We start from the raw sequence: 22,201 nt of genomic DNA, 5'->3' as shown, positions 1-22,201 counted from the left end.
TCTTTGGTGATAAAATGCAATCCTTTGAGAACCCAAGATAAGACTGAAAATACTGCCAGAGACATGGATAATTCCAAATATTTATCCCAGTACAGTTTTCAATGAGACCGCTCAACACAAATCTTTAGAGTAATAGCCCTGTTACTCATACTTTACAGACACGCGCTAGTCTTGGGGTCATTGTACTGGCTGTTCTTTCATCTTGGAATGCTCTTCCTGATATATATGCCTGGCTCACTCTCAACTTCCTTCCAGTTTTTCCCAATGTCATCTTCTCTCTGAGACATGGTGGACCACCCTATTAAAAATTACAACCTATGATATCCACACCCCCCTGTATGCCCAATCTCCATTACCATGCTCATTTTTTTTCCTTTTTCCATAGTACTCACCATGTAACTTACCATTGATTATGTTTTTATCTATCTGCTAGAATATAAGTGCCATGAAAAAAGAAATGTAGGGTTGTTTTTAATCACTTATGATCCAAAGGGCCCAGAATAGTGCTTGCATATAAGAGGCCCTCAATAAATATTTGTGGAGTGAATTTTAAAAATGTTACTTCACAAATCAAACCACAAGAAATAATTCCATCTCTCTCTCTCTCTCTCTTCCTCTCTCCTCCTCTCTCACCTACGTACTCACACACACATACACACACACACACACACACACACACAAACACACTAGTTATTAAGTCTTAATCTGAAAAAATTTGTAATGTAAAAATTTTAATTGCAAAGTTGTCAAGTTCAAACTTCATAAGAGAAGAAATAAGAATCAAAGCCTATTAAATATTTGCAACCTTCTCTGCTCCCTCATTATTCAAAGATAGGATGATAAAAAGAGAAATCAAGAATCTCTAGTTCTAGTGAAAACACGCTGCAGAGAACAGGAGCTATAAAAAGGCATGATTAATAGCTCGAACATAACTAAAATACCCAACTGCACAAGGGCCAGAAGGTGCAGAGACAAGTGTAGCTGTTTTTCTCACCAAGTGGGATATAAGAACTGAAACTGACCCCCCTGCCCTATGGAGACAGGATGGTCTGCAAACACTCTCCACACAGCAACAATATCTGCACTTAGAGTTCTTTTCCTCCTCAACACTTTCTGCAATGAGCATATGATACTAAAATGAAAGCATACGGACTTCTTCTAACCTAATTATTTCTTGAGAAAGAGAAATAACACAATTAACTTTGAAAGCACAGATTTTGGAAATATGTTTGTTGAAAACTGTTGGAAATTCAGAAACACATGGTTGATTGATTAAGTGTTAAAATATTTATTAAATATGGAAATCCACTGCAAAAAAAAAAAAAATGGAAAGTTCTTCCATTAAGCTGAAGGCTATGTCTAACGCTGGGTTGAGTCATCTCAACAAGAAGCTCAGCGAAGGTACTTATGATTACAGCTTATTTATAATGGGATTCAAAACAACAGAATGATAAAGAGTGAAGAGCCAGAACATAAAAGGAAAAATAGAGAACTGAGAATGACTAAAAGTTTTTTTTTTCCAAAAGGCATTGTATTTTTATTATTTTTATTTTTTTAATTTAAGTCCAAGTTAGTTAACATATAATGTAATAATTATTTCAGGAATAGAATTTAGTGATTCATCACTTACATATAACATCCAGTGCTCATCCCAACAAGTGCCCTTCTTAATGATCCTCACCCCTTGTGCCCTTTCCCCCACCCAACATCCAGCCAGCAACTCTCAGTTTGTTCTCTGTATTTAAGAGTTTCTTATGGTTTGTTTCCCTCTCTGTTTTTGTATTATTTTTGCTTCTCTTCCCTTGTATGCATTTGTTTGGCATTTTAAATTCCACATGTAAGAATGACTAAAAGTTTTATTAAAAGCCACTGAGAGGGGTGCCTGGGTGGCTCAGTCAAGAGCCTATGACTCTTGATTTTGGCTGAGGTCACGATCTCACGGTTCATGGGTTTGAGCCCTGCATTGGGCTCTGCGCTAGGGTTCAGAGCCTGCTTGGGATTCTCTTTCTTCCTCCCTCCCCCTGCCCCTGACCAGCATGCGTGTGCTCTCTCTCTCTCAAAATAAATAAATGAACTTAAAAAAAAAAAAGCCACTGCTAAAAGGGTGAATTTTGTATGCTAAAAGGATGATTTTTATGATACATGAATTATATCCCAAGAAAGCTGTTATCAAAAACTATATTAAAAGTTAGGATTGTTGTCATAAACAAATACAAAGTTTTCACAGAAGAAAAATGGACTTTGTTATAATAACTGCTACTTTCTATAAAATTTTGGAAACAATTTCTTCTTCAATGATCTGTTCCTTTAGATTTTTGCCTTCTGAAGCTCTTCAGATAAAACATGTTTTTATAAAAGAAAATAAAGCAAGCTATTAAAATAGAGCATCTTATCCTCTAATCCAGTTCAACATATAGATTCCAACACTCAGCCTAGTTTAGGAACCAAGAGCCCAACCTTTTATCCCACTGCCCATCAGCCTCTTCGTGTCCTGCTTTCCTTCCCTTTCCTCACTTCCTGGCTAGGAACAGCCCTGTGGAGGATAGAGACTACTGAGGTCTGGACTGATGCAGAGAGGCCTCCCATCCCAAAGTAATTAAGATGCATTGTTACTCATTCAATTTTAAGAAAACAAATCCTACCTGATGTTTGAACTAAAACCATGTGAGGGGACAAACAAGAAACAAAATTATACAGCATAGAGCATACAGTCAATGATACTATAATTGCCATGTATGGTGACAGATGGTAGCTACACTTGTGGTAAGCACAGCACAGTGTATCAACTTGTGAAGTCATGGGGTGCCTGGGTGGCTCAAGTCAGTTGAGCATCAGAATCTGGATTTCAGCTCAGGTCATGATCCCATGATTGTGGGAGCCAGCCCTGCGACGGACTACACCCTGAGTGTGGAGCCTGCTTAAGAATCTCTCTCTCTCTACCCCTCTGCCTGACTCGCATGTTCTCTCTGTCTCTAAAATAAAATAAACAAACAAACAAACTTGTGAAAGTGCTATGTTGTACATACCTGGAACTAATGTAACATTGTGTGTCAACTATAACTCACTTAAAGAAAAGAAACATGATTAACTTGTTTTGTTAAATTCCTGGAAAGAATTCAACTACATCAAAGCTGGAACCCACAATTAGCACCAGGGCCCAAACGTTCTACCCTCCTGTAATACTCGATAGGAGTCACAGCTCTCATGAAACAATCTGAGTAACGCAGTGATTTGAATACACAAGAAACTGGGCACCAATTTCACACCAAGAAATGATCATGATGGAAGCTTAAAAAAAAAAAAAAAGTAACATTTACTGAGCTCTTACTATATACCAAATACTCAGCCACAAGCTTTATGTGTATTATCTCCTTTAATCCTCACAACAACATATGAGCTGGGTACTATTCTTGCTCCAGTCTTATTGGTGTAAAAAGTTACAGGCATGCCAAGTTCACACAGTGAGCTAGTGGCAAAGGTAGGCTTTGAGCACACGCAGCCTAATTCTAGAACCTCCAACCCTTAATCACTATCCTATAATGTTTCCAAAAAATTGTATCAGGGACTTATTTCACTACGAATTAAGACTTATTCTTTTCTTTTTTTTTCTTAATGTTTATTTATTTTTGAGACAGAGAGAGACAGAGCATGAACGGGGGAGGGTCAGAGAGAGGGAGACACGGAATCTGAAACAGGCTCCAGGCTCTGAGCTGTCAGCACAGAGCCCGACGCAGGGCTCGAACTCACGGACCGTGAGATCATGACCTGAGCCGAAGTCGGCCACTTAACCGACTGAGCCACCCAGGCACCCCGAATTAAAAAAAAAAATAGTAGATTCTTATTCTTAAAAAAAAAAAATAGTAGATTCTGCAGGAATCAAGTAATACACAAATAATTATAAAGAAAAGAATTGATACGGATAATATCAAAAAAATTATTAATGTTAAAACAAAAGACACGATACAATGAGAATGGATGAGCCATAGTATTTTTTTTTTCATTTTACTTATTTTAGAGACAGAGAACAGAGGAGAGGGACAGAGGTGGTGGGGGGGGAGAGGGAGAATATCATAAGCAGGATCCACATTCAGCATGGAGCCCCACGTAGGGCTCGATCCCATGACCCTGGTACATGACCTGAGCCAAAATCAAGACTTGGACACTCAACCGACTGAGCCACCCAGGTACCTCATGCCATAATAATTTATAAAAGTATTGGCAATAACCAATAAAAGAAAAGAATCCATAATATATTTTAAATGCCTATAAATTAATAAAAGACAAATATTCTTATAGAAAAATGGCAAAAGTATATGAGTAGACCATTTAGAGGAAGAAATATGATCAGCAAAAATGCTCAATCTCATTAGTCATCAGAGAAATGGGAAGTAAAATAATTACACACCATTCACATCCATAATGTTTTTATAAGTTTTTAAATCTTATGGTTCCAAATGATTATGAAGATGGAGACGTACAGAAATTCTCATGCACTGCCAGGGGACATAAATTGGTATATCACTATGTGATGTGGCATTATGTACAGAAGTTGAGAATGCACAAACCCGAAGAATCAACAATGGCTCTTCAAAATACATGTCCCACAGAAACTCATGCACATGTGTCTATCAATGGCAAATACTGCTTTAAGAGTGAAAACTTGAAAACAATCCACAAATACCACTAATATAAAAAGAAAGAAATGATGGTAAGTTTGTAACATAGAAAGCCAGACAACAATAAAAAAAGAATAAATTCAATTATTTTACCCGTACCAACTTAAGAAACCGAAAGTCAATGTCGATCAAGAAAGAAATAGGTATTAGGAAGAAGAACTGAATGTATATTTTACAACGGAAAAATATAGTACCAGAAGTAAAAAAAAAAAAATCCTGGCTGGCCTTAAGCAGCCAGTAATGAAATAGCAGAATGAAGACAATAAAAATATCCAATCTGAAGAAGAGAGAGAAAAACTTCTTTCTTTAAAGTGAGGAGAGCTTCAGATCATGGGATACAATTTCAAAACGTCTAACACATGGATAAATGGAGTCCACATGGAAAAGAGTAAGATAATGGAGGAGGAAGAGGAAATTGAAGAAATAATAGCAGAAAACCTAACAAATTTGGTAGAAGACACAAATTTATAGATTCAACATCTGAATAACCTGTCTTGTTTGTATGTTGTTGAGTTTTAAGTTTACTCTATATATTCTGGATATTAATCTCTTATCAGATATATGATTTGCAAGTATTTTCTTACATTCTATGTGTTATCTTTTTACTTTGTTAATATAGTCGTGATACACACACACACACACACACACACACAAAGAAAGTCAATGGTGAGAAGTACCAAAAGGACGTATATGAAACCAAATATGCACATGTAAAAAAACACACAAAATAGTAATATACACTGTTTATGGATAAATATTTATGTAGTTAAAGTATAAAAAGCCAAGAAGGATGCACATTAATTGCAAGATAATGATTTTCCCTGGGAAGGATGGGGAAATGGAAGGCAGGAGAGCATCAACTGAATCTATAATGTTTATTACTTAAAAAAAAAAACAAACAAACAAACTAGGGCCACCTGGGTGGCTCAGTGGTTAAGTTTCTGACTTGTGCTCAAGTCATGATCTCACAGTTCATGGGTTAGAGCCCCATGTCTGTGCTGACAGCTCAGAGCCTGGAGCCTGCTTCGGATTCTGTGTCTTCCTCTCTCTCTGCCTCTCCTCTGCTCATGTTCTGTCTCTCTCTCAAAAATAAATAAACATTTAAATTTTTAAAAAAAAACTATTAAATTTGTGTTGATTCTGTATGGTGAGTACAAGTGCCTATCACATAACAAGGAGTTTTAAATTTAAAAAAGCAACAAAAGTTGTCCTAAATAAATTTTCACAAACACCTTCACACGGTCGATTTTGTAGACTCCACATAACAGCCAAGGGATGAATAGCACAAGCACAGAGATGTCTCTAATACTACGGCCAGAAGAACTACAAGAAACAAAAATTAATGTTTCTGAAAGCTGCAGGGAGCTTCACATTGACTCAACCTTCTGAAACCTTTTTATTTTTATTATTGAGAGAATGAGACAATGAGCGAGAGTATGTACAAGTGGGGGAGGAGCAGAGAGAGAGGGAGAGAGAGAATCCCAAGCAGGCTCTGCGCTGTCAGTGCAGAGCTCAACTCGGGGCTCCATCTCATGAACTGTATGAGATCATGACCTGAGCCGAAATCAAGAGTGAGCCACCCAGGCACCCCAACCTCTTAAAACCTAAACCAGAGCTGCTCAAAGAAGACCTGCCTTATAGGTATCAGGCTCACCACCAGGAATCCTATAGGTCAGATCATGACCCATTAGAGGGCTCTGAAATCACTGTAGTGCACCACAGCCAGCATTTTTTAGAAAATAACAGAGTAGAATGCGGCCCCCGGGTGGCTCAGTCATTCGAGTGTCCCACTCTTGACTTGATCAGGTCATGATCACATGGTTTGTGGGATCAAGCCCCACGTTGGCTTCTGAGCTGATGGTGTAGAACCTTCTTGGGATTTTTTCTCTCTCCCTCTCTCTCTCTATCCCTCCCATGTACATTCTCTCTCAAAATAAATGGATAAGCTTTATAAAAAAAAAAAAAAAAAGTAAAAAAAAAAAAAAAGAACAGAGTACAATGAAAAGTATACTACTGCATGTATTAAGAATAAGTATTTTTCAGGACACACTTGTTTTGGTATTTGGTGTGTTTGTGTTTTCACATGTTCACATAAAAACTTCTACACAAATGCTCATAGAATTATGCAGAATTCCCAAAAAGTAAAAACAACCCAAATCTCTATCAAGATGAATGAATAAGAGAATATTATTTAGCGATACAAAGGAATGAAGTAACACCTCATGCTATAACATGGATAAACCTTGGAAATACTATGCTGAGTAAAAGAAGCCACTCGTAATCATACACAGTGTATTATTCCATTTATATGAAATGTCTAGAACAGACAAATCTACAGAGACAGAAAGTAGATGGTTGCCTAGGGGTGAGGATGGGGGTAGGCAGTGTGGGAGAGTTTGGGGGATTGTATGGACTTTGTGAGGTGATGAAAACATTTTAAAGTTGACAGTGGGGGTCGTTGCATTACTGTTTGAATATACTAGTAAACTTTGAGTTGTAAACAATTGTTAAGTGGATGAATTATATGGTATGTAAATTATAATCCAATAAATCTCTTATTAAAATATATACATACAGGGGCACCTGGGTGGCTCAGCTGGTTGAGCATCTGACTCTTGATTTCAGCTCAGGTCATGGTCTCACGGTTCATGGGATGGAGTCCCGTGTCAGGCTTTGCACCGACAGAGTGGAGCCTGCTTGAGACTCTCTCTCTCTCCTCTCTCTCTGTCCCTCCCCAACTCGTGCTTTCTCAAAAAATAAATTAATTAAAAATTATATATGTACACAATTAAAATATACATAATTTTGTTCCAGAGATTACACTGGGGCCACTCAAGTCATGAAAACTGTTAGAGTTCATTTCTATGGGCCAGCTACTTGATCCTAATATTTTGATGTGGGACCTCCCCACCACCATATGCCTCTATTTTCTTTTCTGGTCTTTAACCTACTTTTAGATCGTTCATTCACACTAAGCTATGAGTGCTTAAAAACAGCACAGAGTGCCATCCATCCCTCTCTGAGGTCTCTACTTATACTAAAGAAACTATTCTCTAGTGGTGTTTATTTTTTGTTAGGACACTTTTTAATGTTTATTTTTATTATTTATTTTGAGAGAGAGAATACAAGCAGGGGAAGGGCAGAGAGAGAGGGAGAAAGACAATTCCAAGCAGGCTCCATGCTATCACCACAAACCCCGATGCAGGGTTCAATCCTAAGAACTAAGAGATCATTACCTGAACTGAAACCAAGAGTTGGAAGATTAACCGACTAAGCCACCCAGGTGCCCTTGTAGTGGTGTTTATTCGGATTTAAGGCAGATGTGCAGAGCTTTTTGAGTCATGGAGATTTCATGGAGTAATAGTATTATATAGATATTATCTATATCTACCTCCTAAGAAACAAAGAAAGTAAATCTTTTATATTAACTTGTTAGGCCATAAAATGGTGTAGTAAACATTGGGGGCGAGGCAAAAATAAAGATAAAATAATAGACAAGGAAGTATCTGGGACTTAGTTAAAGGGAAACAAAAGACCATGTGTTGTACTTAGTTCAAAAACCCAATTTAAAAAATCAAAATTATCAAAATTCCAAGAATAAATATCAAGGGAACTCCTTGGTTGAATTATGTCACATGAGTTTAGATCCATCAAAAACACTACATGGTCACTCTCCCAGAAGACATGCATCATTGTCTTAAAGAAAATGCAGCTCCAGGCACCAAACGGCAAACTCTAGTGAATAAAGTCACACACAAAGGTTAAACGGCTTGGATTTATTTTTGTTGGGGGAGATGAGGCTATAAACTGACATGAATGATTTTGTCACAGCGATTAAGGCTGCAGAGAGATGGCAGGCAGCCTCACGTGCCGGAATGTCAGTGTGCCAACCACTGTCCAAGTTCCCGCTGCCTTCTCTCTCCTTCCCATCACAGTCCTGCCTTTCCTCATAAACCTCGCTTCGAATGTAAAGCAAGAGCGACAGCCATTTCAGTTCAGATGCTCACAGTGACGGGATCCTCACAGAACCTGGGCATGCCATCTACAGGGTGTCTCTGTAGGGTGAGCAAGAATAGTTGTGGGAGGAAGAGGAACAAAGAGATCACAGATAAGGCAAAGTCCATGGCTCCTCTCGAGCTCATCCCAACAAAAGATTTTAATAATCTCAGGGAAAGAACTACTCTAACCATTGGAAATAAATCAAAAGTACGTAAAATCGTAACATAAATGGTCACAGAACTTTTCCCTGCAACTTTGAGACGGAAAATTGAAACAAAGCCAAAATATTTGCTGAGCATCAACTATACGTCAGGCACAACAAGAAGCAGTGAACGAACAACAGTAAATTTGAATGACAAAGTCCCAGACCAACATTATTCAGTCTAATTCATGGGGACACCTTCTATTAACACACCCAAGTTTTCAATGCCCCAGTCCCCCACCCCACACACCAACACACACATAAGCAGGAATAATTTTATGACCAGCCTCTGAGGCAAGTTTTACTATACCTGCAAAAGTGCCTCATCATTTCTTAACACTGAGTCTGAATCCTGTGGCAATGCAGTGATGGGTCATTCTAGAAGACTCTGAGAGGCACATGCTGAGCAACTATGGAGGGTGGACTGAGCACATAACTCAGAGTTGAAATCCAGGGAATGAAGAGCAATGAGAACAAACAGAAAAACGATTTTAGGAAGGCAATTAGTCCAGCAGTAAAAAGCAGAAGGGGCACTTCACTCCATGTCCAAAGAAAAGAAGGAATGAGAGACGACTGAAGGGAAACAAAAGAAACAAACAGAAAAAAGAAAAGCCATACCCAACCCCTGCCCAAAAAAAGTTTTAAAGATAAGTAGTAAAACGGAAAGCTTGTTGAACTATAACACATTTTCCAAATCGCAAAATAATCAAGTCCAGCAATGTGCAGCAGGGATGGGTCCTAACACTGAATGTAAATAACCTTTCAGAGACTTGTTTTTTCTTTAGTTGCTAAGAGAAAAAGAGGAACTTGACAGAAATAGAGTAGGGGAGAAATAAAAAATAAACCATGGTCATGGGGAAAGTGAACAGAGGAAGACTAGGCTCACGGGAAAACAATAAATGGAAAGAGGCAACAGGAAAGTGCCCAAACTTGTACTGAGAGATGAAGAGAAAGAAATAACCGACCAGGGAAAACCTAACCTAATAACAGGGGTCTGGGGACATGGCATCAATGATTTCATCCAGCCAACATCTGCTTGTTGAGCACTAGGTACAGGGAGCCATGTACAAGGCTGTGTGTCAACACTGGGAAGAAATAAAAATGAAGATGAGGATACATGCCTTCGCCCCTTGTTTTTTCTGTACAATGAAATTAATGTAAAATAATTTTTACCCCATCACCCTAAGAAAACTGCAAACTTCACGATTTCATCATCAGAACATATAGGAAATGTCCTAAATATCTCATTAATCAATGACTTCACATTGATTTCACATGAAACTGGTTAAGCTATAAATTAATAATATTCTCCCTTCATTAATTCTGAGTACGTTGTCTATGCAAGATGATTAAGAACCGTAAGAACATCATGCTAAACTTACTTCAGAAATTAAATGAGACTATTCAGTATCTCAGCACCAATAATATTTTTCTTCCTGTTTTACCCTAGAAAATCCTGAAAACCAACAAAAATTGTTATACCGTGGTTTGAAATACCTTATCTCAAGTCACCCTCCCAGGCAGAAATTGCTTCACCTTTGGTGACCACAATGAACACTACTTGAATTTTGCCCACCTTCTTATCAATATCTGTCCAAGATTTAAGGTACTTTTATGTACCTTTTGTACATTTACAATGTACATTTACAGCTAAACTAATGTAACATTTACAGCTAAACTAGATGTACAAAGTCCTAAAGTGTGAACACAATTTTGCGGTTCTGAATCTAAATTTTCATCACCTTCAGTGATGTTTAAGTTTTTATCAAAATAAATAAAAATCTTCCTAAGAAATGATGGCTTAATTATTTTACATAACAGTACATTTGTAAATGCATCTGTAAAAACCAAATTCCCATTCTTCTTATTAAACATTATCTAAACTTTTTTGAAAGTTTAGGTAATGAAACTTGAAAGCACATGCAAGTACTCATAACTACTGCTAACTCCATATAATTCCAAACTCACCACGAAAATAACCCACTATTTATAGAAACAGAGACTGATACTGTCACCAGCAACATCCCACGATGGACCTCAAGACCTGACCTTTATTGCATAGATCCACCGACCTTTGTCCCACATTTTCCTTAAGTTCTTCTTTCCAACTTATCTTTTAACAGGCAAAGGACCTCACAGCAACCCATGATGGAAACCGAAACGACTTTCTCAAGCAGTAACAACTGTCCTAAGAGTTCCAGCCTGCCCAGACCACCCAGACCAGTTTGAGCTCAACCACCAACTCACATCTGTGCACATGGACCATGGAGCGACTGACACGTACCTCTGCCTTGTTATAATGCTAAAATCTCTGCCCCAAAAGGAGCACAAACCTCATTAACATTACACACAATGTGTGTATAGGCTTGTTTCTCTAAGGCACATGCGTGACTTCACGCCTACCTCCACATCCAAGGACAAAACGCCCCTTTCTGAATATTCTCCCTAACCCTAAATAAAAGGAACCCATTCACCGTTGCTCAGAGGGTCATGGCTTTGGAAGATATTCCCTGTGACCTCCTCACTTGCTGCAAGTCAAGTTTCCTTTGTGCAACAACTCTACCCGGTGTAGTTCCTATCAATAACTCACCAAGGAGTGCACTACATTAGTTTGATTACAATACTAAAATTATCCACGTCAGTAAAATAAATGTTCCAAATAGCTACTGCAAAACAACTCTTCAATCATTAACATACCTTTATTTAATGCATACCACATGGCATTCAAAATGAGCCTGTTGCTCATTTTGTACAAAGTGTGATTTTTCAGAGTATATAAAGCCATAAATCTTTAAGCCTCATCTCTTGACCCAGGAGAAGCAGAGTCCACGGTCTGAACTATGCATAATGGGGCAGAGTGAGCCCGGGAAAGCCCTCTCCCATCAGCCTTCAGACCTTTAAAAAAGACCAACAAAGATGGGGCGCCTGGGTGGCTCAGTTGGTTGAGCGTCCGACTTCAGCTCAGGTCATGATCTCACAGCTCGTGAGTTCAAGCCCCACACTGGGCTCTGTGCTGGCAGCTCGGAGCCTGGAGCCTGCTTCTGCTTCTGTGTCTCCCTCTCTCTCTGCCCCTAACCCACTCGCATTCTGTCTCTCTCTCTAAAATAAACATTAAAAATAAAAAAATAAAAAATAAAAGACCAACAAACAGTAAGATGGAGGAAGAAGAAGAAAGCAGGAAGAAGGAATAAAGAAGGATAAGAATAGGAAGAAGAGGAAAGAAAAAAAGACAAGGAGAAGTGAGGAAGAAGAAGAAGGGAAATGGTTCTTCCCTCTGAAACAAAAACTTAAAACTCATGTGAGGATGAAAATGATCGCTGGTGCCATGAGAGACAGGTCAGGCTAAAAAACACTCCGTTTCCTTAAAAACACAAGCTCTAAATCAAGAGTGGAGCCGATCACTAAAACCTGGATGTGAGATTAAAAACTTAGATTGTGCCTCAGTCTGTTTCAGGTAGCTCTCTCTAGTTGGGACCCATCTGGCACAGTGCACCTAATATCTTCTCCCTGTAACTGCGTTGTGATTTCCCTGAGCTTTACCACCACACTTCTACCCACACCCTGTTCCTGCCCATGTTCTGATGACCCTAGACAGTTGTCTTCAGACAACTGCTCCCTCAGGCTACTTTAGATTAATACCACCATGTGTAACCTTGACAGCTCATTATGCCCACTGAGGATCCATAGCTGGGTTCCTGGCCAGACCCCTGACAGTGTATTCTAAAGGCATTAAAAATCCACTTGAGAATTCACAGAAATCTACAGAACTAGTTTTTGTTAAGTGCCAGCTCTTTCTACAGCATCTTGCTACCTAGTCCAAAGAATGAGAAACCACTTAAAGTTTGAGCTGTGACCAGCGGTGCCAAATCACATGTACCCGCCTGACTCCCAACCTTCTGACCTCACTAGTGGGGGAGTGGGAGGGTGGGGGGAGGGGAATGGAGGCAATTTCTCCCAACCAAGCCTATAAAAGAAGTAAACTGGAAAAAAAATAAAATAAGAAGAAGAGCAATTGACCGACTAGAGGTAAAGGCTAGAGACATGAGTTAGTGCCAAGTAGAATAAGGAGTCTAAGAAAACTGTCAGCCAGGAGTTCTCCTGCCTCAGGTAGAAAATGTTAAAGCCACTTGCAAAATGTGAGCTCTTGAGGCCCATCTTCAGGAAAGCCTCATTGATTTCTCATTCTTCCAAAAACGGTTATCTAATGTTCTTTACTTGGGACAAAAAAAAAAAAAGAAAAAAAAATGCAGCAAAAGGGCAACTACTGCTCAGTGCTAACTAAAATGCCCTGGTACAAAATCGATTTTTAAAAAGGAGAAAAATGTTGATCTACCCTTGCTGATACATGTATATGATTCTGAAAAACCTCTTCAACATAAACAAACAGATTGTGGGGGGTGGGGGCCAGGGGGTGGATTAAGTTGTTTATTCCTTCTCTTCCCAGTTATAACTGCTGGTATTTCTTGGTCATGGTATGGCATTTTTTATTTTCAAAATCAAATTACATCTAATAGTCTGCTCTAGGGAAGACAAAACAGATTTTGATCTTAAAAGCAACTCAAATGATGAAATCAGAAATAAAGGACAACTAGAAGTCTAAAATCATTTTTATATATGAAGTATTTATATTCTAAAAATACAGCACACTGATAAGTAAAAAATAAAAACACAGCACACTGAACTTTATTTTAATTATGTGTAAAAGAGTTACAATTATCGAAGGGGGCTATAAATTCAATATTTAAAGACTAACATTTATTCATGTATTCATTATTTTATACCATACCAAGTTTCAAAGAGGACTTGAGGATGTTTACATGGACACTTACAAGATATTATAAGAAAAACTTATAATGAGAACTTATATTATGAGAAAACTTATATTATGAGAAAATTGGAGGGAAAGGAAAATTTATCACTTCAAGAAATATTTATTAAGTACCTACTCTGTGCCAGGCACTGGGCTAGGCAGTGGAGATGTGTGGTGAACAAACAGACAAGATCACTATTGTCATACACAATTCTCGTAGTTTATATTCCAGGGATGGCACACTGGAGGAACGACAATAAACAAGCCAATCATTAAAAAGAATGTCAAGTGCTGACAAGTGCTGGGAAGACAAGAGAGTAACATGATGTGATAGGGGGTGGGTGGACCACTTTAGGCAAGCAGACAGAGGAAACCTCTAAGATTACTTTCCCTAAGCCTGAATACAGATATGACGTTTCATATTGACAAATTATCACGAGTCAAGAGATATTTCAGATGACTCTTGAGCTGAAATGGGTGCTGATGAGCTAGGATAGAGCTGGAATGAAAACTCAGGCTATGACTCTGGCTTGGAGGAGGGCACAATTTGCCTCTAAACTTCTGGCGTCCCACCCAAGGAAGGAAACAATTACATGACAAATCTCTCCTCTTGGTCCTGATGAGGCACCATCCATAATGTTTTCCCCAGACTTCAATTAATACTGTAACTGGTTTCTCAGGAATAATTCTTACAATGTCCTTTAAAATATCCTTTTGAAAAGGTCTGATAAATTATTGAAGAGGTGAGTGATGCAAATAAGAAAACTGATCCCAATTCAGATACAAATTCTTGTGACTAACTTAAATCCAGACAGATTTAAGATGAAAAAAAAATCTCTTAAATCTTAAGGATACACAGAGCTCCTTGACCCTGCGTGCAAATTGGAATCCACTGGGGAGATTTTTTTTTTTTTTCATTACCCAGAATCCCGGTAGGTGAGGCCAGCACCCTATGGAGGAACAGAGGATAGTTCCCCATAAATAGTTTCTTCCCTCCCCCATAAAGAGTTTTTTCTGAGTTTCTGGCAGATAAAACTCCAAGTACTGAGTACAGATATTCTATGCTGTTGTTTAGATGTAGACTCAAATATGTCTATGTGGCTAAAAGAATATCTGAGGTAGAAACAGAAATTATATCCACTTCTAGAAATGAAGACATGTAACAAGTGCTAAACACGACATCGATTCACACCTGAATGAAGTTAGCAAGGGAGGAGACATGAGCAGAACCAAGAGTTTCTCAAAGAAATGTGAGGATGATTCCACCACAGAGATGAATGGGTAACTACATGTTAAATAAGTAGCATATATTACAGAAGGATTATTTTATTTGGATCTCTAACATTTTCTTTGAGAATTCTTCTCCTAATACTACTGCTTCCTGGTTGTATGACCTTGGGCAGGTTAATTAGCTTCCTTAAGCCTCAGTAGCCTCATCTATAAAATGGATATAATATCTACCTCATAATGATAATACATGTAAATCACTCATCACAGTGCCTGGTACATGCTACATATTCAATAAATATTCATTCTTCTTTTTCATTTCCTTCCCTTAATATTTGCTTTCTAGGGCTTTTATTACCAAAATAAATGTGTATACTTATTGTTACATGAAAGCATGACTAGATGCTCACAGAAGCTATCATTTTGGTTATTAATGATTATGTATCGCTTTTCCCTGAAAGCTTTGATATTTGGAACTCTGGAGCTACTTGCTCTGTGAAGCTACAAAAGATATTCTGTATCTTTTCCTTTGGAGAAAGGTAAGGGTATCGATCCCTGTTTAGCATTTGTTTCTGTTTTATGAAACTTTGACCACAAAAGAATATACATAATTTTGGTACTGACTGTTGAATATTAAAATCTTCAAATTACACAGAAAGATTATAACAATAAGTGTACACATGCAATTCCAAACTAGAACATGACCCTTGAAGAGGTGTTTTTCATCTTTTAAATGTTAAATATCTTTATATAGTCCATTCTCATTCTCAAATTAGTAGAAATGATGCATTCCTACTGTTTCTGCAAGCTGCAAAAAACATAAGGTTCCAACGGGACCAAATGTAAGAAAGCTTTGATCTCACTGCCATTGAACGACATCTAAAGAAATGTTGGTGGCCTCCTGCCATAAAGCCAGTTAAGCATAGTGGTTAAGCCCAGGCAGTGCAGTGGAGTTAAAGTACCTGGGTTTAATCCTTTCTCAGCTACCTACCGGCTTTGTGGTTTTACAGCTGATAAGTACTACCTGTCACGTGATTCTTGTGGGACTGCAATGAGTTAATGTGCACCAAGTACTAAGAAAACTGTTGGGTACATAAAAACTAACCACATAAGTTATTGTATTTAAGTATGTTAGTGTACATTATAACATATATGATAATACTACTATAAGCACTTCTCTCTTTTCCTTATTTGTTTCCTTCCTCCTTGTCACCACTCTCCTTACCATCCTTTCCTCTTCTGCTCACTCCCCTCCTTTTATTAACATCCTTTTTCCCTTTGGAGCTTATCCATGAAATATAATGATAAATGTGGCCTTATCTCAGCCCCACTGGAGCTACTGAGAGCTAGTGACCTTACAGACTACTGCTCTCAATGAACCATGACAAGAAAGCAGGCCTCCCTCCATGTATAGACTTAGAAAGGGCTTTATCACTAAAAATGACAGAATACTTCACATTCTTTGAAAGTTGAGAAAGCAAACAAAACTAAGAACGATTTTTACCAAGCCATAAGCTCTTAGAGTCATTCACAGTTTTTCAGGTATAAATGTAAAGAAGTGAAGAGAGGGGCACCTGGATATCTCCATCAGTTAAGCGTCCGACTTCAGCTCAAGTCATGATCTCACAGTTCGTGGGTTAGAGCCCGGCGTCTCGCTCTGTGCTGACAGCTCAGAGCCTGGAGCCTGCTTCAGATTCTGTGTCTCCCTCTCTCTGCCTCTCTCCCACTGATACTCTGTCTCTCTCAAAAATAAGTAAAACGTTAAAAAAATAAAAAATAAAAAAAAAAGAAGTGATGAGAGATGGGTTCTTTTTGTATGCAGTGAGATCATTAGGCATAATTTCAAAGATGCCCCAAACATACATATACAAATTGGGATCTCACAGAGTAAAAACAAGACTTAAAGAAAACTCTCACAATTCTGAATACCATTTCTTTTAACAATTTAATTGTAAGGGAAGGATGTTGGTAGGAGAATTAAAAAAAAAAAAAAATGTGGTAGGAAATGTCTCCTTCCTATTTATAGCAGAACAAACTTTTTACTGGTGGCAAAACTTTATCAATATTGAGCTACTTAGGTTTAACAAATGCCCATTAAGAAAAAAAAAAAATGCTTGTGCTATCCTTGCAAAATACTCCCAAAGCTATAATTCCTAGGAGCCCTTTTTTTGCCAGAGAAGCAGTACCGCAGACAATTTACCGTGAAGCTGACTCAGTGCTCCCAAGTGAAACAGCACAATTTTAACTACAGCTCATCCATGCTTAGGCACATGTATAAATATACTCATAAAAATGGAGCACACTAGAGGCACTTGGGTGGCTCAGTTGGTTGAGTGCCCGACTTCAGCTCAGGTCATGATCTCCCCACCGCCGTTCCTGAGTTCAGGCCCCCCTACTGGGCTCTCTGCTGTCAGTGCAGAGACCACTTTGGATCCTCTGTCTCCCTCTCTCTCTGCGCCGCTTTCTCTCTCTCTCAAAAGTAAATAAGCCTTTTAAAAAAATGGGAGCACATGACTACTTACCATCTTGCTATACCATCTGGCATTACTGATTATCAAAAGTATGATAATTTACAGATCTGTGTTTTTGGTACCTGACTACTTGAGAAGCTACAACACTATCCAGGGAAAGAGACAGAGAAATGAGTAGCCCAACTATTCACTGAAAGCAAAGACTTATGATAAAAAGAAATTCTGCTATTTATAGAGAAATATCAATGGGTGAAAAATAAATAATTGAAAATATATGGGGTGAACACATGACAAAATAAACCACCAAATAACTTATCTTTGATGTTAACAGTAAATCTGTCCTGCTTGGCTAGCCAAAAAAAAAAAAAAAAAGGAACCATTAAGGTGCTTTTTATTTTTTTAAGAAATTTTTTTTAATGTTTTTTATTTATTTTTGAAGGAAAGAGAGAGACAGAGCATGGGCTGGGGAGGAGCAGAGAGAGAGGGAGACACAGAATTTGAAGCAGGCTCCAGGCTCTGAGCTGTCAGCACAGATCCGACACGGGGCTCGAACTCACGGACCGTGAGATCATGACCTGAGCCGAAATCGTACGCCTAACCGACTGAGCCACCCAGGTGCCCCTAAGGTGATTTTTCTTAAAAATAGCAATTAAATGATTATCAGTTATCAGTATCAAACCATCAATAAGGCTCAGGAGGCACTATCTTGCCCATATGGATGCCCAGTTAAAAAAGTTTTATCTATTTATCTGCAAACACCCAATTCCTTCAGCACAAATCACTTCAAGGCAGAAGAAAGAAAGACTGAATAATTTGAATATTCTAGTTCCCTGTGCTATTTTATAGGACTGAAATTATCTCAGACTAGGTATACTAGTCTTGAGGTACCTTGAGGTACCAAGGTATACAGACTTGAGGATACCAAGGTTACCCACAATCAAACATGGTTTCTTGGACTATCATTTCTAGAACCTGATGGCAAAATAACCTTTCATTATGGGTTGATCATCACACTTGGGATAAAAACAAAGTATGCATTCAAGTAACTAACTGGACAGGTAATAAAGAAATCTTTTACAACATGGACTCATCAACAGAATTATTATTTCACACCAATCATATTGCCAGTATTTCCCCAAAACTGAAATAAAAATTTCTTTTAAAAATATCAGTATTCTGTGGCACTTGGGTGGCTCAGTCAGTTAGGCATCTGACTTTGGCTCGGGTCATGATCTCACAGTTCATGAATTCAAGCCCCTTTGGGCTCTGTGCTGATAGTTCGGTACCTGGAGCCAGCTTCAGATTCTCTGACTCCCTCTCTCTCTGCCCCTCCCCTGCTCATGCTCTGTTCTCTTGTCTCTCGAAAAATAAATAAACATTAAAAAAGTAATAATTTGAGTATTCTTTTCCATTCAGTGGTTAAAAACTGAAACAAGGACACATTAAGAGTAAAATTAAGGTGTTTTATACCATCATAGTTCTTGTGAGCTTCCTGAAACATTAAGTGATACGTTACTGGTTTCCTTACTGTAGATCAATGACTTTATCTTACCAGGTGTGAAGTAATTCCTGAATTAGGTTAGATGACCTATAAGGTCTCCACCATCTCCAGGACTGTCAGATTCCACTTACTTATGTAAATTTTAGTAATGTGTAATTTACTTCTGGGAATGTGTTACATTCAGGTAATTAGGGCACCATTTTGCATTAAAGTGATGTCATAAAGTTTCTAAACAGTACTCAAGCAGCCTGAGGGAGTAAATGTTATTTAACAAAAACTCATATAATGCTTACAATATACCCAGCATTGCTCTAAATGCCTTATAAACTCATTTATATGGTATTTTCAGTTTACTAACTAAATTCTTAGGAAGCTAACGAGTATGTGAATTAGCATTTACCAATAAATTAAAGTGAACAACCACTTGAACTTACCCTGTGAAATTAAAATTATTCATTTCTAACAATTAGGACCATCCCACAGTATCATGAGTCTGGTCAGTAAACTCTCCTTACTAAAGTCCTTCAATTGCCTTTGGGACAAAGTCCAAACTGCTCCACAAATCATGAAGGTACTGCAGCATTTACTCTCTGCTTTCCTGTTTTGGCTCATCTGTCCCCTAAATCCTATTTGCACCTAACAAAAAAGTGTCCTAATTCCCAAATGTCCATGTACTTCTGCCCCTTTGGTTTGACATGCGCATCCCCTTCCTTTAATCTGGCCCATTTCAGCCTCAAAACACAGCTAAGACAGCACCTCCCCGTGAAAGCCCACCCTGCCTGCTCACCTGGGTTAAACACTGTCTTCACTGCCTCCAAAGCTTTCTGTGATCACCTCCAGAAACTCACACAGAAGGGCAGAGTATAACTGCTTATCCATTCATGCACGTTCCCACTTGTCTATAAATTCCTTAAAGGTTTGAAGTGTGTCTCTTACCTCTAAATCCCCAGAGCCTTGTACAAAAATTGGTACACAGTATGAGCTCAAGTAAATAAGTGCCTTTTAAATACACAAACCAACAAATGATTATATAAGCTTTGCAGGCTGATAGGAAGTCATCCCAATTTTATTTCTGAAGAAGAAAGGAAATTACTAAAAAATATCTATGGGTAGCTAAGATGCCATAAATTTTATCTATTTAATTACCAAAGAAATAACAAGGGCCAAATATAATCAGCTTGAGTTTTTAGATCCAATGCCAGCTCTCAATGAATCTAAAAATGCAGGAACACTCCTGAGTTCCCTAACTGTAGGAAAATTTGGCATATGGCAACTAAGTCTTTACAACTGTAACTGCCAGATTCAGATCTAGCAGTCAGCGATTTCTAACTGTAGTTTAAGGAGCACGGTAAAATGCAACAGCCCCCCAGGTGATACAGACATCCAACCAGGTGTTCGGTATATAACTTACTACGTGCCAGGCACTGAGGTAACTACTTGTAATAATTACTTTGATGGTAAGACAGTAGACAGTATCTTCACTTCCAATCCTGACTTGAATAAACAATCTATTCATGCTGTTCAACCTAAATCATACCAGTTCATCCATACCTCACCAAAAGCCAGAGTCATTCTTCCTAACTGTGAGTTTTATTATTTTAAGAAGAAACTGCACAGGCCCAAGGTATCTTCTGCCCCAAGTGGAAAGGCCAATGAACCAAAAAACTGCCGAAGTGGTGCTCCATAAATAGGAGAAAAGAAGGAGGACTGGCCTGTTTTCCAAAAGTGGTGGTCTTTCACCAACATAGTGAAGGGCAGAGGGTACCTGAAGACATTACCAGCATATGGCAGAGATGTGGGAGTTTCCAATTCTAAAATTTTCTTTTTCTATATTTCTACTTCTGTCTCCCTCCTCTCCGAGAAAGACTTTGTGATCTGTTTTAAAGCACTGGCTATATCAGCAAAAATTCAGGCTGAGAAACTACAGGATGAAAGACCCCCTGTCTTCAATGAATAAATCGTAAGGAAAAAATGAAGGAAACAGAAGGGGGTAAATTATGCATTAAAGAGACTCAAAAAAATAAACTAATTGCAGTCTATAGACATCATTTGGGTCCTGGATCAAACAAACTTAAATGTATACATATTATATTTACATATATTTATCTAATATACTTAAATATATTTTACATATTTATAATATTTATGTATTAGGTATAATAACAGGGTTACATTCTTTCTTGAAAGAATCCTTTTAGAAGTACAGAGTGAATTTTTTATGAATGAAATGATCTGATCTGCCTCAAATACAAGAAGGGGAAGAAAACAGGTAGGAGACAGATGAAACAAGACTGGCTATGAGTTGCTAATTGTTGAAGCATTATGTATTTATTCTAATATTCATTCATTATAACATTCTATTTTGCATATGTATGTGAAATTTTTCCTAAGCAAAAGTTGTAAATGAGTGTGAGAATATTCCTCCACAGAAATAATTCTCATTTATTGAAAAATAAGAGTGTCCCCTGTTTCTTCAGTTTTACTATGAAAACAAGTCAAAATGAAAGAGAAGAGGTATTTATCAAACAATTCAAATAATGGAAATCTTCATTAAAGCTTGGCACACTGGACTTTCTACCACAGTGCTCAAACTTTAATGGATATTAGTGTAGCCCTTTAAATTAATTTCTTATATGAAAATTTCAACAGAGCTAAGCATTGGCATTTTTATGATTTATTTGGCATTTTTCTGCTTCCACATATTTTACAGAAATAGATCAAATATTTTGACTATCACAGCTACAACATACATCTTGAAGTATTAATAAATGTATTTACACACGTGAAAATGTTCAGCTGCCTTTAGGTCAGCAAAATTTACAACATTTTCAACCACACGAACAAGCTCTACCTTAATATGTACTTACAGGTGAATAAACTGCTTGCCATACAAAATACAAAAATTGCTTAGAGAGCCCTGAAATAATTACTTAAATTAGCAAGTAAGTTCAAAATAATTTTCAGGCATTATCTGTGGGCATGTGATATTGATCTAAATATGGGTAAATGGAATAAACTTAGATTTTTTTTAACATAGTTTATAAATGCCCAAAAAACAAAAGGACTCAAATTACTCCAAAGGACCATTGCCAGTGAAGAAATGGAGGAGGAGAGGCCTTTCCTGAAACGTGGAGGCGAATGGGTACATCTCTGGTGTCCATAAATCGAGTGAGCTGAGAACCCTGCAGGTTAGCTTATTTTTACAGTTTGAGTTTAGTTAGGGATGTCTAGGCTTGTCTTTCCATTTTTTCTACGGTACCAACCTTGGTTTAAATCACGTATAAAGTCTTTTTGAGGACTAAAACAACCACAACA

General features: G+C 37.9%; 1 protein-coding gene across 16 annotated transcripts in view; it reads right to left on the bottom strand.

Annotated features, from left to right (window-relative positions):
- Window positions 1-22,201, bottom strand: part of ADAM22 (ADAM metallopeptidase domain 22) — a 242,406-nt gene that overhangs the window by 219,111 nt on the left and 1,094 nt on the right. The gene's annotated exons all lie outside the window — the stretch shown is intronic.

This window comes from Panthera leo, chromosome A2 (assembly GCF_018350215.1).
Source record: "Panthera leo isolate Ple1 chromosome A2, P.leo_Ple1_pat1.1, whole genome shotgun sequence".
Lineage (NCBI taxonomy): Eukaryota > Metazoa > Chordata > Mammalia > Carnivora > Felidae > Panthera > Panthera leo.
This window is presented reverse-complemented; position numbering and strand designations above follow the sequence as displayed.